This window comes from Typopeltis vanoorti, chromosome 17, assembly GCF_054136105.1.
Source record: "Typopeltis vanoorti isolate ZY-2024b chromosome 17, IOZ_Tvanoo_1.0, whole genome shotgun sequence".
NCBI lineage: Eukaryota > Metazoa > Arthropoda > Arachnida > Uropygi > Thelyphonidae > Typopeltis > Typopeltis vanoorti.
In genome coordinates, this window is record NC_143565.1 from 81,666,270 (window position 1) to 81,678,394 (window position 12,125).

General features: G+C 34.0%; 2 protein-coding genes across 3 annotated transcripts in view; one reads left to right on the forward strand and one right to left on the reverse strand.

Moving 5' to 3' along the window:
* Positions 1 to 12,125, reverse strand: part of eIF2Bdelta (eukaryotic translation initiation factor 2B subunit delta) — a 380,912-nt gene that overhangs the window by 256,144 nt on the left and 112,643 nt on the right. Inside the window, exon 2 of one of the 2 annotated variants that reach the window (XM_090407674.1) lies at positions 3,272 to 3,442. The gene's annotated coding sequence lies outside the window, so the exon portion shown is untranslated. Of the gene's footprint in view, positions 1 to 3,271; positions 3,443 to 12,125 lie in introns of those variants that run through there. The other variant, XM_090407675.1, reaches the window with a different exon arrangement.
* LOC150097559 (potassium voltage-gated channel protein Shaw-like) overlaps positions 1 to 12,125 on the forward strand; it is a 127,218-nt gene that overhangs the window by 2,536 nt on the left and 112,557 nt on the right. The gene's annotated exons all lie outside the window — the stretch shown is intronic.

Here is a 12,125-nt window from a genome sequence, read left to right on the forward strand (position 1 = left end):
TAGAGCCCAATTCCTTAACATTTGAAGAAAAAAGAATGTCATGTTCTTGATGTTTCACGGACCTGCCTGACTTTCTTTAAAGCAATGGTGATATCTCTTTCCTGATGACGACTGCTGGGGCATTTCAAAGATCTCTTTAAGCAGTCTTACTGAGGTTTTAAACGAAATTTAATGCAAACTCTTTAAAGTCACTTATTTAGAAAATTGCAAACAACCGATTTCATTCTCCTTGGCATGAACATTGCAAGCTATAATGGCGATACATCAAGATATTTAACTCACAAGGAAACAGTACACTAATGCCTAGTGGCTGTGTGCTTCAGTACCTTCTTTTGGACGAGAATCTCACAAATGCTAAATAAATAAATGAAAAAGAAAAGTTTTCGCGTGCCGATTCCATAGACAAATATATATATATATATATATATATATATATATATATATATATATATATATATATATATATATATATATATAATATATATTATATATATATATATATATATATATTATATATATATATATATATATACATTAAGTTGTGAAATATACCTTGGAAATGTATATTTCTTTAGCATTTTTGATATGAAATTATTACTTGATATTTGGATTTGACTTTTGCAATATGGTGTTATTGTTTTTGCATTTCAGATTACATTTTTAAAATAACTGATAAAACTAACTGGCTGATTGTGACGATTTTCTTTTTCTCTGGGAATACGATTTTACAATTTTGAACGTATTCTGTTGTTCGTTATTTTAATGGCTGAATAAAATCAAGTTATTATTTGGTACCGTATTACTATTCATTAGCTAAGCGATGACGAATCGCATACTATCCTGAAATGCATGCTGTCGAATCTTTTTCACAGATTGTTTCCTTCTACTTCAACAAAAGAAGTTTTTAGTCCTTTCTTTTAACAGTGATGTGAGATATTTGAATTCTTTTGCAGTCTGCTTATGTTCTTTCAGGTGATGATGAATTCACTGAATAAGGGAGATGCATATACAATGGTGTATTTTGCTTTTTCGAAGACCTTTTTCTATTACAAGAAATCATGGTTGCATTCATTCCCAAATTTCTTCATCGAATGTCACTTCAATACTTCATTGAATCGTGCAGTAAGTTAGCTGGACATATCTCTAACGGCCCAATGCGATATGCACGACTTAATAGCTCTAACGTTGACAACTTTCCTGGATTATGAATCTCTTTAACTATCATGTAAAGCGTCTGTCTGTCTTGCGCAGCCTTTCGAAGGCATTACGCACTTTCAATCGACGTTCTTTTATATTGTAGGGCTTGACGTGATCGTTGATTATACTCGATGACAAAATACATTACGATGCCGACGTTATTTTGGTAAATAGGACCATCCTTCCACATATAGACTATAACCACCAATTCCGATACTCTCGTACGAATGGTAGAAAAATGGCGCCGCATTAGGCCAATTTCGTATTTATGAAAATCGGCAGTACATCTTGTCAAGAGCAGGCCTTTCATATTTTTATACGTCCTTGCAGTTGTCACAGTTTCGCCCTTTCATTGAATTACTAGCAATCAACGTATACAAAGCAGTGCTGTAATCGAGCTTATATTCAGCAGATGAGAGAAGCGTTAAATTTGCTGAATCATCATAATACGAAGAATAGCTAAGCGGTTGTTTTGTTTTGTTTTCATATCATTTGTAAAACTATTGCTTTCCAAAAACCATTCATTTAAAACTTTAAATTTATAAAATTTAAAAATGCATTAATTGTGCAAGAAAATTCCACCTCAAGCATTACATCCGAATACATTACATTTAAATCTGGTTGGGACCAGCATTTTACTTGATATCCGATACAGTTACAATGGTGAAAACTCATTCACAAATGATGCGTTTAATTTTGGAATGCATACACGATCATGGAATACAAGCTGTGTTAAGTTTAAACATATTAGCAAGACAAAATGACAGGACTGTTTATGTAACTAGGCTTAGGGAACCTCATTTTACGTAGTGGCAGAGAAAATTAATATTATACAACCAATGCATTGAGAACTAAAAACTTTAGGCAATTTAAATCTAAAAAAAATAATAATTTATTTATTTATATAAATAATTTAAATAAAAAAAATTATACAAATAACATACAGAAATTGCAAAAAAGGAGAGTTATCTTCCCAATTCTTATTTGTAACCAATTAGTTCAGTAAAACCGATTAGTTAAGAAAAAGAACTTTTTCTTAGAAAAAGTTCCTCTGTCCATCCAAGAAATTCGAAGCCCAGATTTTTTTGCCACTTTACAATCATCTTGTGATGAATTAAGTCATGGAGAAGAAACAAAGCATCTGAAATTGCCGCAAATTATTTAACAATCAAACAAAAAAAAAGTCATAAATTTATATGACCTCCAACAGAACAGGATTTTACAACAATCCATATATTTATGGAATACGAATTTCGCATTCTATTTTTTCCGGTGGATTTTAATAATTGATAAAACTGGCTACCATATCAATCTCATGAGAGGATTAGGTGCTTTTCTTTTTTATTCCAACTCAACGTGCGTGGAAATGCTAATATCTAACAAACCGTATTATATCTGCATACTGATTACACACTGCTTCGTTCTGACGTATGATTAGTTTGATTTAGTTGGACTTATGGTCGAAATAAATAAGGCTGTGAGGCCAGTGAATTATGTCTTTTAATTGCGCATGTCATCTATTTTCAATGGGCGGAATAACGTTAACGTAAAATAACTAAAATTATTGATTATTAAGTAATTAATTACGTGCTTACTTAATTATTTAAATGTTTAAGTAATTAATTGATCAATGTTTTAAACTATTATTCATAAATAATTTGTAATTTTTAAAAATACTTAATATTCTTGATCAACTAACGCGAAAATTGTATTTTATACTAGAAGTTTTTACACTCTTATATGTTATTTATAGTAATAAATAACTTATAAATTATTTAAAAGTAATATTTTAAATTAAAACAACATTAACATTTTATCAATTATAAACACAAGTTCATAATCGATTTCTAAATAAGCTAAGTGCAAGACGCTTATTCCCAAGACGAACAAAGACAAAGATGCAAAATTAAAAAAATATGGTATAAGCCAATATACAGTATATGGTTGATATTTGAAGTTTACAATTAGTTTGCATTTCCGCCTTTAACATGTGAAATGCACTGTTGAAAAATTAAAACAGTTTCATTATGTACTAAAAAGACAAAAAAAACAACCAAAAACTTAAATCTCTTACTTTTCAACTAGCACTTTCTTCCTTTTGGATATCATATAATCTACCTCGTTAAATGAGATCACTGCTACGTCCGTCCTTTCCCTAGAGATATAGAATACAGTATCAGCATGGTACCGGAACTCTTATACAGTTGTGCGATAACATCGTTCAACAGAGCCAGAAGCTAAGCATCTGTGAGAATTAAATATTAACAACACAGAAAAAAAAATTACTCGCAGTTTTCGGTGTACAGAGCTTTCATAAAATTTAAGACTGAAAATTTTTCAAGATAAAACTGCGCACATTCTTATTTTTTAAACAATAGGCTGTCAACATACATATATATAAAAGAGATAAAAAACAGAAGGAAAAGCAACTAAACATTTATATCGGCACTGTTTCACAATGCTATCCAAATCTTTTATGAGCTTTATGTAGTTATTGCACGCGAAAAATCATCTGGCAGTATTCAGTAGATTGCTGAAAGCCTAACGTGTAGCAACTCGGTGTACGGTCATTTTCAAGTATTGTGACGCATTGCTTATGCGATTTCACGTGATGTAACGGCTGATTTATAATTCTTCGTAGTTTCGTGGTACGAACTAAATGGCAATGGAATCACGCGATTTTAATATTCGAGATTTTTTAACAATGATCGCGACTGTGTCGAATCTTCTATTCCAATTCTGCTCTTTCTAAGTTAATGGTAGTAAAATTGTAAAAATGTTTCGAAACAAATTCGGTATTACTTCAGTCGACTGAAATACAGTTTTGCAATTTTTTATTTTTTTGGTCTGAATATTTCTATAAAAGAAATCCTGTTCATTCTAATAAATAAATAAATTTCGTGAGATGATACTGCGTTCCCCTTTTTTACGGGAGTTCACGGTACCATCTAGTCCCCGCCAAATTTTATCCCGGCTCCGGCATAGGCTGACGAATCAGATCTATGGCTGGGTCAGTATTCCTGACTGTAATCCGTGTGTCCTCAGACCGGTTTGCCTGCTTGCAGGATGAAAAACACCAGATAAACTGGCGGAAAAAAAAACCCCTGCTGTCCACGCCCAAGACCAACTAACTTGGCTTTGGCAGATCCTTAAGCTCCTCACGTCGTTGACGGGAATGGAACCTAGGACACTCCTTCCCCAGGTTGCGAAGCGCAAAGCCACTAGGCTAACCACGCGGACAAACAAATGATGTATAGGTTTCTCTATTCAGAATGGAAAAAAACGGTATAATAAGTAAAATTTTTCAACTATTTAGGAAGACTTTTTAGTGAAAATGTAAAATAAATATGAAAGTAGATAACAGAGTAAGTAAAGTTGGTGTGGTGGGGAGCTAGTTTCATAAACTGATATCGAATTTTCTTCGTCTTCCTCTTTAGCCTCTCTTTCCAGCCACTTCTGGATAATAGGCAAGACATTGGCATCTCATTAACATGAGATGCCAATGTCTGCCATCTCATGTTAATTTTCGTAGTCATCTCTCTCTCTCTCTGTGTCCCTTCTGTTCTTTGGCGACCTTTCCTGCTCTTGGTATCCACTCAGTGCCTTAATTTTGTCCATCTTTCGTCTGTTAATCTGCTAATATGGCCATCCAATCTCCATTTATATGCTTTACAATACTTCACAATATCCTCTACTCCAGTAATCTCTTCCTTTCTCTAATTCTATTATTTCTAATTAGATCCCTTTTTATTATGTGGACGTTCTTCTCTTCAAGTCCCAAAGAGCCTTGAAGAGAAGAACTTCCATAAGTAAACAATGGAATGATGCACATATTAAATAGCTTCCTTTTTAAGCATACAGAAAAATCTAACAGAAAAACTTTAGACCAAAATGATTTGTTTCTTGTGTGATTCTGCTAATTTATTTCTTTTCTTTCCCTTAAAACTAATTGTCCGAGATAACTATAGCCATTCACGATTTCAGTAGGATTATCAGCTAATTTTAGTTTCAATTTGATCTGAATTTATCATTCATTTTGTTTTAGTTATGTTCATTTTATTATTTTTTGTTTATGTTAATTTTTCTTTAAAGTATGCTTATTTTCAAATTAAATACAATTTTAACCTATGGATCTGAGAATCAGGTTAGAAATAAAGCAGTTTGCTGCATTGACAGCCGTCAAGAAAATTACAGGACGCATGAAAAGACGTCACCATCGGAAGAATCCTATGAAAAATGGAAACATTAGAAAGGAATATGATGCTAGCCTTCAAGAATCTCTGAGTAGAGCTAGTCTAATGCAGCATTGTTGCTTAAACAGAATAACAGAAGAAATTTAGCAACACATGCGTTATAACAGGGTGGTAAGAAAAGAAAGGTGAAGATCTGGATGAATAGATGGATGGATGAAGTTAAAAGACAGACATGTACGAGATCTGACAATGTTAAAGTCATGACAAATAACCGATTAATTTGGAAGAAAATTGTTGATTGTGTTCATTAATGCGCATATTATTATACTTACACAATTTTATGTTTTGATTCTTCACTTGAAGTTACCCTTGTTTAAAACCACATTTTCATCGGAGAGATTTCTTCCAACATAGTTGTGATGCACTAGTCAAACCGGTTAGCTATACAAATCATCTTCCGAGAAAGCATTTTAGAATGACAATAATTACTTATTTTTCTTCAGATATAATCCTCAACGGAAACGAGATACTTATGAAACAGAGGTGTGTCTATTGCAGCATTACAAATATAATATTATCCGTTTACAATATTCTCCCTCCTTACCCTATAGAGTTTGTCACTTTTACTCCTCCCATAAAAAAAAGCAAACAAAAAACTAAGAGCCGAAGTAAGCTGCTATGATGTGTGCCATTCCATGGTTTCGAAAAAAAAATAGTGGCGTTCAAAATAGTTTCGAGTCTACCTGCGTTGGAACAAATGCTTGCAAAAAAGGAAGTTTTTTATTCTAATAAAACTAGTATACAGCTACTGCTGTTGTTGTATAATATTACACATAGCTCTTGTTTGATTTGCGTGTGTTACGCGATTGTCAGCAATATATTTCTCCAATACCAATTTTAAAGGTTTTGTTATAAGATACAGAATCGTTTGTAGACTTTGCATTACTAATCGTAGGTACTGATTTTATAAGGATAAAAAGAAATGAAACTTAGGAGAGCAACCTTAGCTGACGTCTGTACGAGGTATTATAACTACCGGGAAGAGATATGCACAGTATTATAACTGCGTTTAGAAAAATCGTACGTCCACCATTGCATAAAATGCGCATGATAGAATTTTACACGAATGAAAACAAAATAAAAATAAATTGATTTAAAAATGGATTCTACAGAAAATAAATTTTATTTCAAACAATTTTAACCAACAAGGTAGTAGTACGGCAACTATTACAAAGTAAAATCAAAAACTAATACTGGGCTTATTTCATTTGCATGCGTGCGTGTAGACGATTTAAACTTAATACTCAAAAATGTTCTTTTGTAATCATCATGGAATAGTTTATCCCGTTAGTGTTGTCGCCATTAAGAACATCCGTTGGAAAATGATATTATTATCTCAATAAGTTGCATATATTTTAAACATTCAGCTACTTTACTAGTTCCACAATCTGATGGTGGTTTCCACGCTCTCTAAATACACAAATTTGTTTTTCGTTTCACACAACTACGATAAATTGCATTTTTATAACACAATTTCTTCTAAATAGTTTTCCACGACTGTCGCGTTGCTATTCATATTTTAACCGACCTGGTTATTGAATAAAATTCATCTAAGAAGAAATCAAAAACGCTAACTGACTGTTTATTTGAAGTGTTTTCTACTAGCGTGGAAAAGCAGAATATTTGATTGCCAACGATGGATATTTAGATTATAATACATGCTTTACGAAATATGAATATATTTCTGTCATCTTCTCTTTGTTCCTGCGCAGTATAAATGTTATGGTTTAGTGCAACTGCAACCATTTTTATAATTGTTGTGCAGTTCTTTCGCTAAGTGTGTGGCGTAGAATCTGCTGGAGCATTCGCCGTTATTTCAAAATTATGGCGTGTGTAATTGAGAAGTACTAGTTTGTGATTGTGGGTTGGATTCTTTGCGATTTTTACTTTAATACAGATAAACAAAACACACTTCAAAGAAAAGCAGTGTGTTTATCAAAGTGTATTTCAAACTGAGTCAAACTGTCATCACATAAAAATCTTGGAGATATTAAAACGTTCTTTCAGAGAAGAAATAAAAAAAGAGAAGTGAAATTTAATTAATTAATATTTAATTAATTTTCCAAATCCAGAATCGGGGTGATGTCAGTTGAAGACACTGAACGTTGCTGAGATGTACATTAATAGAGAAATGTGGTGCAGGTCAGGAAACTTGCCCATGAAAACAGATATCGTTATTTTATTATTTTTATGTGTTTTGTCCGCGGCGGGATTTGAACCCATTCGGATGCATTAACTGCTCCGCCAACCAGGCCGGCAATCTCATCACCACTGAGTTGCTTTCGCTCACTCTGCGTTATTTGTGAAAGAACGTCTACTTAAAAAAAAAAGTACGAACGACTGTTATTCATTAGTTTCCTTACTTCATATTTAACCACAGAGACGTTTCTCCCTCCAAAACATGAGTTGGTACCGAGGATAAGATCTTATCAACATTGTAACTGAAAAAAAAAATCAAATCTGAAGCTATAGATATAATGCTCAAAACACAGCTTCAAAGATCATTACAAAAGACAAAAGGTGACTTCTTGGTATTTTAATCTTTTATTCTTTCAGAGACAACTCTCTCCGTGCCTCCTCTGGTCATCAGAAACACACCAGATGAACAGATTAGATACGCGCAGTAGCTCTGATGATATCTCCTTCCCACACAAATTATACTCCAAATTTATTCTCTGGAAAGCTCACATCCGTCTTATATCGTCATTTGAATGATACTCATCCGGCATGGGTTTCACAGCCTTTTATTCAACCCTTTCAAAATGAGAGAATTTTGTCTTCATTCTTCTGTCTTATTATCGCTGAACTTCACGGACGTCACGTGATAACATCATTAACAATTAAGTCCATCACCATCTGGAAAACATAGTTAATCAGAGGCCACTAATACGGATCTGCAGCTGATTTATTTGCCTGCATCACTGGTAATTATCATTACCAGCGACCTCAACGGAGTTAAGGACTTACCGAGGAGGTCACATATCAGCCCCACCAGCTCTCACATTTTCTTGAATTCATCCATACTACCTGCACTCCCCGTCTCCAAAGGCAAACCATTCCAATCACGCACTGCTCCATAAGAGAAAAATCTAAATCTCCTCCCTCTTGACTGCATTCATTCTCGAGTTCCATGGACGTCCCCCCCCCCCCTCCCATCCCTTCATAAAACGAAAAATTCCATCTACTAGTATTCGGTATAACCATTTCAGAAGTGTTTTAGGTCTCTACCATATCATGCCTGTACCATATTATTCTTATCATGTCATAATTCACCAATCCATATCATTCATACAAGATTACGCACGCACACACACACACCATTCTTCTCTCTCTGGTGATTAAGCATTTTGATTGATTTGTACGCTGAACGTTTTTGCCAGGATGAAGATGTTTAAAAGATGCCCGACTGAATGAAATCCATTTGACTAAAGTGGTTAATCCCCTACAACTACAAGTTTTAGGCATAGGATAACCAATTAATTCATCAAGAAAGTTCGCTGCATTTTCTTGAGCATTTGATTAGGATTAAGATTTAAAATTAATGAACATTATAAAGATGAACATTACTTGATAGTGTTTAATCATTTTAAACGATCTTAATCATCCAAAGCATTATTTCTTAGGTCTTTTGAACTTGGGTTGATTAACCAGTCGTAGACGGCATTAGCAAACAGAGTCAAAGAATGATGAAGCGTAATACTGTAGAACGCCGTTTAAATGCATAAAATTATATGAAAATATGGCCGAATGCATATAAAGTCTCCTTTCTCTAACCAGTGGACTCTGGGACCCATCCTACACTAAGCATGGATTTTGTGCGCGCGCGCGCACACACACACACACACACACACACACACACACACACACACACACACACACACACACATTACATAATGTAAAAAATAAAACAAGAGGGTTAGAAGGTGGTACTTAGGTTAATAGAAGAAATCGCCGAAGCTACGTTTGTTTGTATTTTATCTAATATTGAAATATTAGTATAACATAATTGAAATTAAAAATATCAATATCAGATGGAAAATAGTACACCTTTATCTTTGAAAATAAAAGAGGTACTCTGAGTTTGTTGAACAAACATAATTGGATTTATATCGTAATTTAATGGGATCTCAATTTCAGTTGGCCAAATGCAGCTTTGATCACATTCGTTTTCGTCAACTGACATAATAAATGATCTTTTGAAGGTAAAACCCCCATGTGTACATATACGTCAAAGAGATACGCAAGAATAATGACGTCAGTAACATGTATTCCATTAAATAAATTACCGACGTTGCACTGGAACGAAAATTTAAAAAATAGTGATTCTCATAACTTGTTTCTACATAAGCGTGTGCAGAAAATCATACGAGTTTTTGGGGAAGCAATCATAATTCCTAAATGATACTGTTTTCCTTAACGCATTGCCTTAAGAACGAAAAAAAATTAATCGTGATTGCAGACACAACGGTTGGTGCTAGTTTATGATTAAAGTATTTTTCATGTTGCTTATTTTTTAGAACCGTTCATAATTACTAGGAAGGATAAGAATAGAACCGTTTATGTTAGAAAATACATTTTAATCGAAAAAAGTTGAAAAGTAATTTAAAAGATTTAAAATTATCATTTCAAACCCAACCTGAAAAATGTTGACTAATTTTAATAAGTTTTCACAGCCCGGTTGGCAGAGTGGTTTTATTTATTTTATTGTCCCCACAAGGGAGAGGAGGTCATAAACCCTGTAACACAACCATTCGGGGTGTGGACAACTAGTTGTATCCAATGCGAAACATTGCTTATAGAGAAGGATATTCCAATGAACAGAGTTAGACGAAATGAATGAAGAAGAAGAGAAGCTGGCTGGATGCGTTTGGAGCCGGATGTTGATCAGTAGCTGTTCGTAGAGGAACGCAATGCCCATTTTGGTGAAGCAACGTTCATGAAATTACCTATAAAAATGCAGAATCAGAACGCGTATTAGAAAATAACTAGAGAGGATCTGTGAGATGGTTAACCCAATGTCCACTCCTGTATACAGTTAAGAATATTAGTGAAGTTTTGGGTGCATCAACCAAAAGTGAGAACGATGCCCTATGGTCAGTCGAATTTGGGATTTATGAAGTGTTAAGCAGAGGAGAAGTGTATTGAACGATAAAGAATGCCAAGCTTTTTTTTTTTTTTTTTTTGGAGACTGAAAAGGCTGTAGATGTAATATGTTTATGTCAAGGTAAGCTAGATGTGAAAACAGCCAAGAAGGAAAAATTAATCTCAACTGGAAATGTGAACATTATTGAAATATTCAGATGGGTAATAAGACAACACTACATTTCGATAGCATTAAAATTCAATAGATTATCTTCACCCCTCTTGAGAATGAAAATGAGATCAACTTTACGACATTGCTTATGGAAGATTTTGAACCTTGAATTATTTGAATACACGATTTCCAGAATGATGATGAAGAATGGAAATTATTACCATTAGCAAAACTATGGATAGGATTTGAAGTTAGAGAGTGAAGCATTAATGTATAGGAGGAAGAGCTTGGATGAGAGTGTCAAAACCCATAGGACACTATCATTGACAAAGAAAACTGATGAAAATAAGGCATTCACCACGAGACATATTGAATGACCAGAGAGAAAAACTGGTAATCCAATCACAAAGGATAGAAGGCAGATTATAAAATGGTAGCTTGGTAGGAAAATCTCAATGCTTAACATGATCAAGAGCAACCACACCAGTTTTTTCAAAATGTTTCCATGATAAATGTCTAAAAGTAGGTAAAGTTCGGGATAAGGTTTTCTTGCGAATCCGTAATGGTGATAACTAATTAACTGATGGGTCTCCAGGTAGTGAAGACGATTGTTGATGGCCATTTTCCATCACTTTAGAGAATGTTGCAGTGAGAGCAATGGAGCGATACTTTGATGGCTGACTTTATCTCTCTTTTTTTTTAGGTACAGGATGGATAAAGGTTTGCTTCCATGCTGTTGGGTACATGCCAGATGAATATGACAGCTCATACAGATGATGCATGAAGGGTGTTAATTCTGTACAAGATTTGAGCAAAACTGGAGGCATACCATCTGGACCAGAAGACATTCTTATCAAGAGGATTTTTCTGTTATCATTGTGGCAGAAGATTAAAGAAGGGATGGCGTGAACAGTTAGTGCTATTGTACAAGATGATGATGATGATGATTTTGCTTTAGTTGTCTGTACAAGAGTTGGAGGAAAAAGTCTAATGCCAAGAAATCGGCCTTATCTTTGAGTAATGTTACCACGATAATACCAGAATGTGAGAGGTTGAAACAAAGAGAGAGAAGTTACTCCCAAAAGCCTTAGGGGGTGACCAGACATTTCGACTGCCAGTTGAATAGAAAGCAAACTTATTGCATTCAACTCTTATGAACTTTACCGTGGATTTGTAGATGATCTTCTTACACTTATTTCGGGCTGTAGTATAGGCTATGTGCCTACCAGTCTTTGAAAGTCAGGATTAAACAGCCTCATCTGCTTCCTTTGGAGAATAAAAGTCGTTCGTTGGCTGGTTTATTTAAACATAATGATGTTTTGGAGTATATATTTTTTCAATCTTTTTCATATTTTGAAAAATACGAAAATACTTTTTTGTTTTTGTGGGAGATTTTATACATCCGCATTAACACTAGTAAT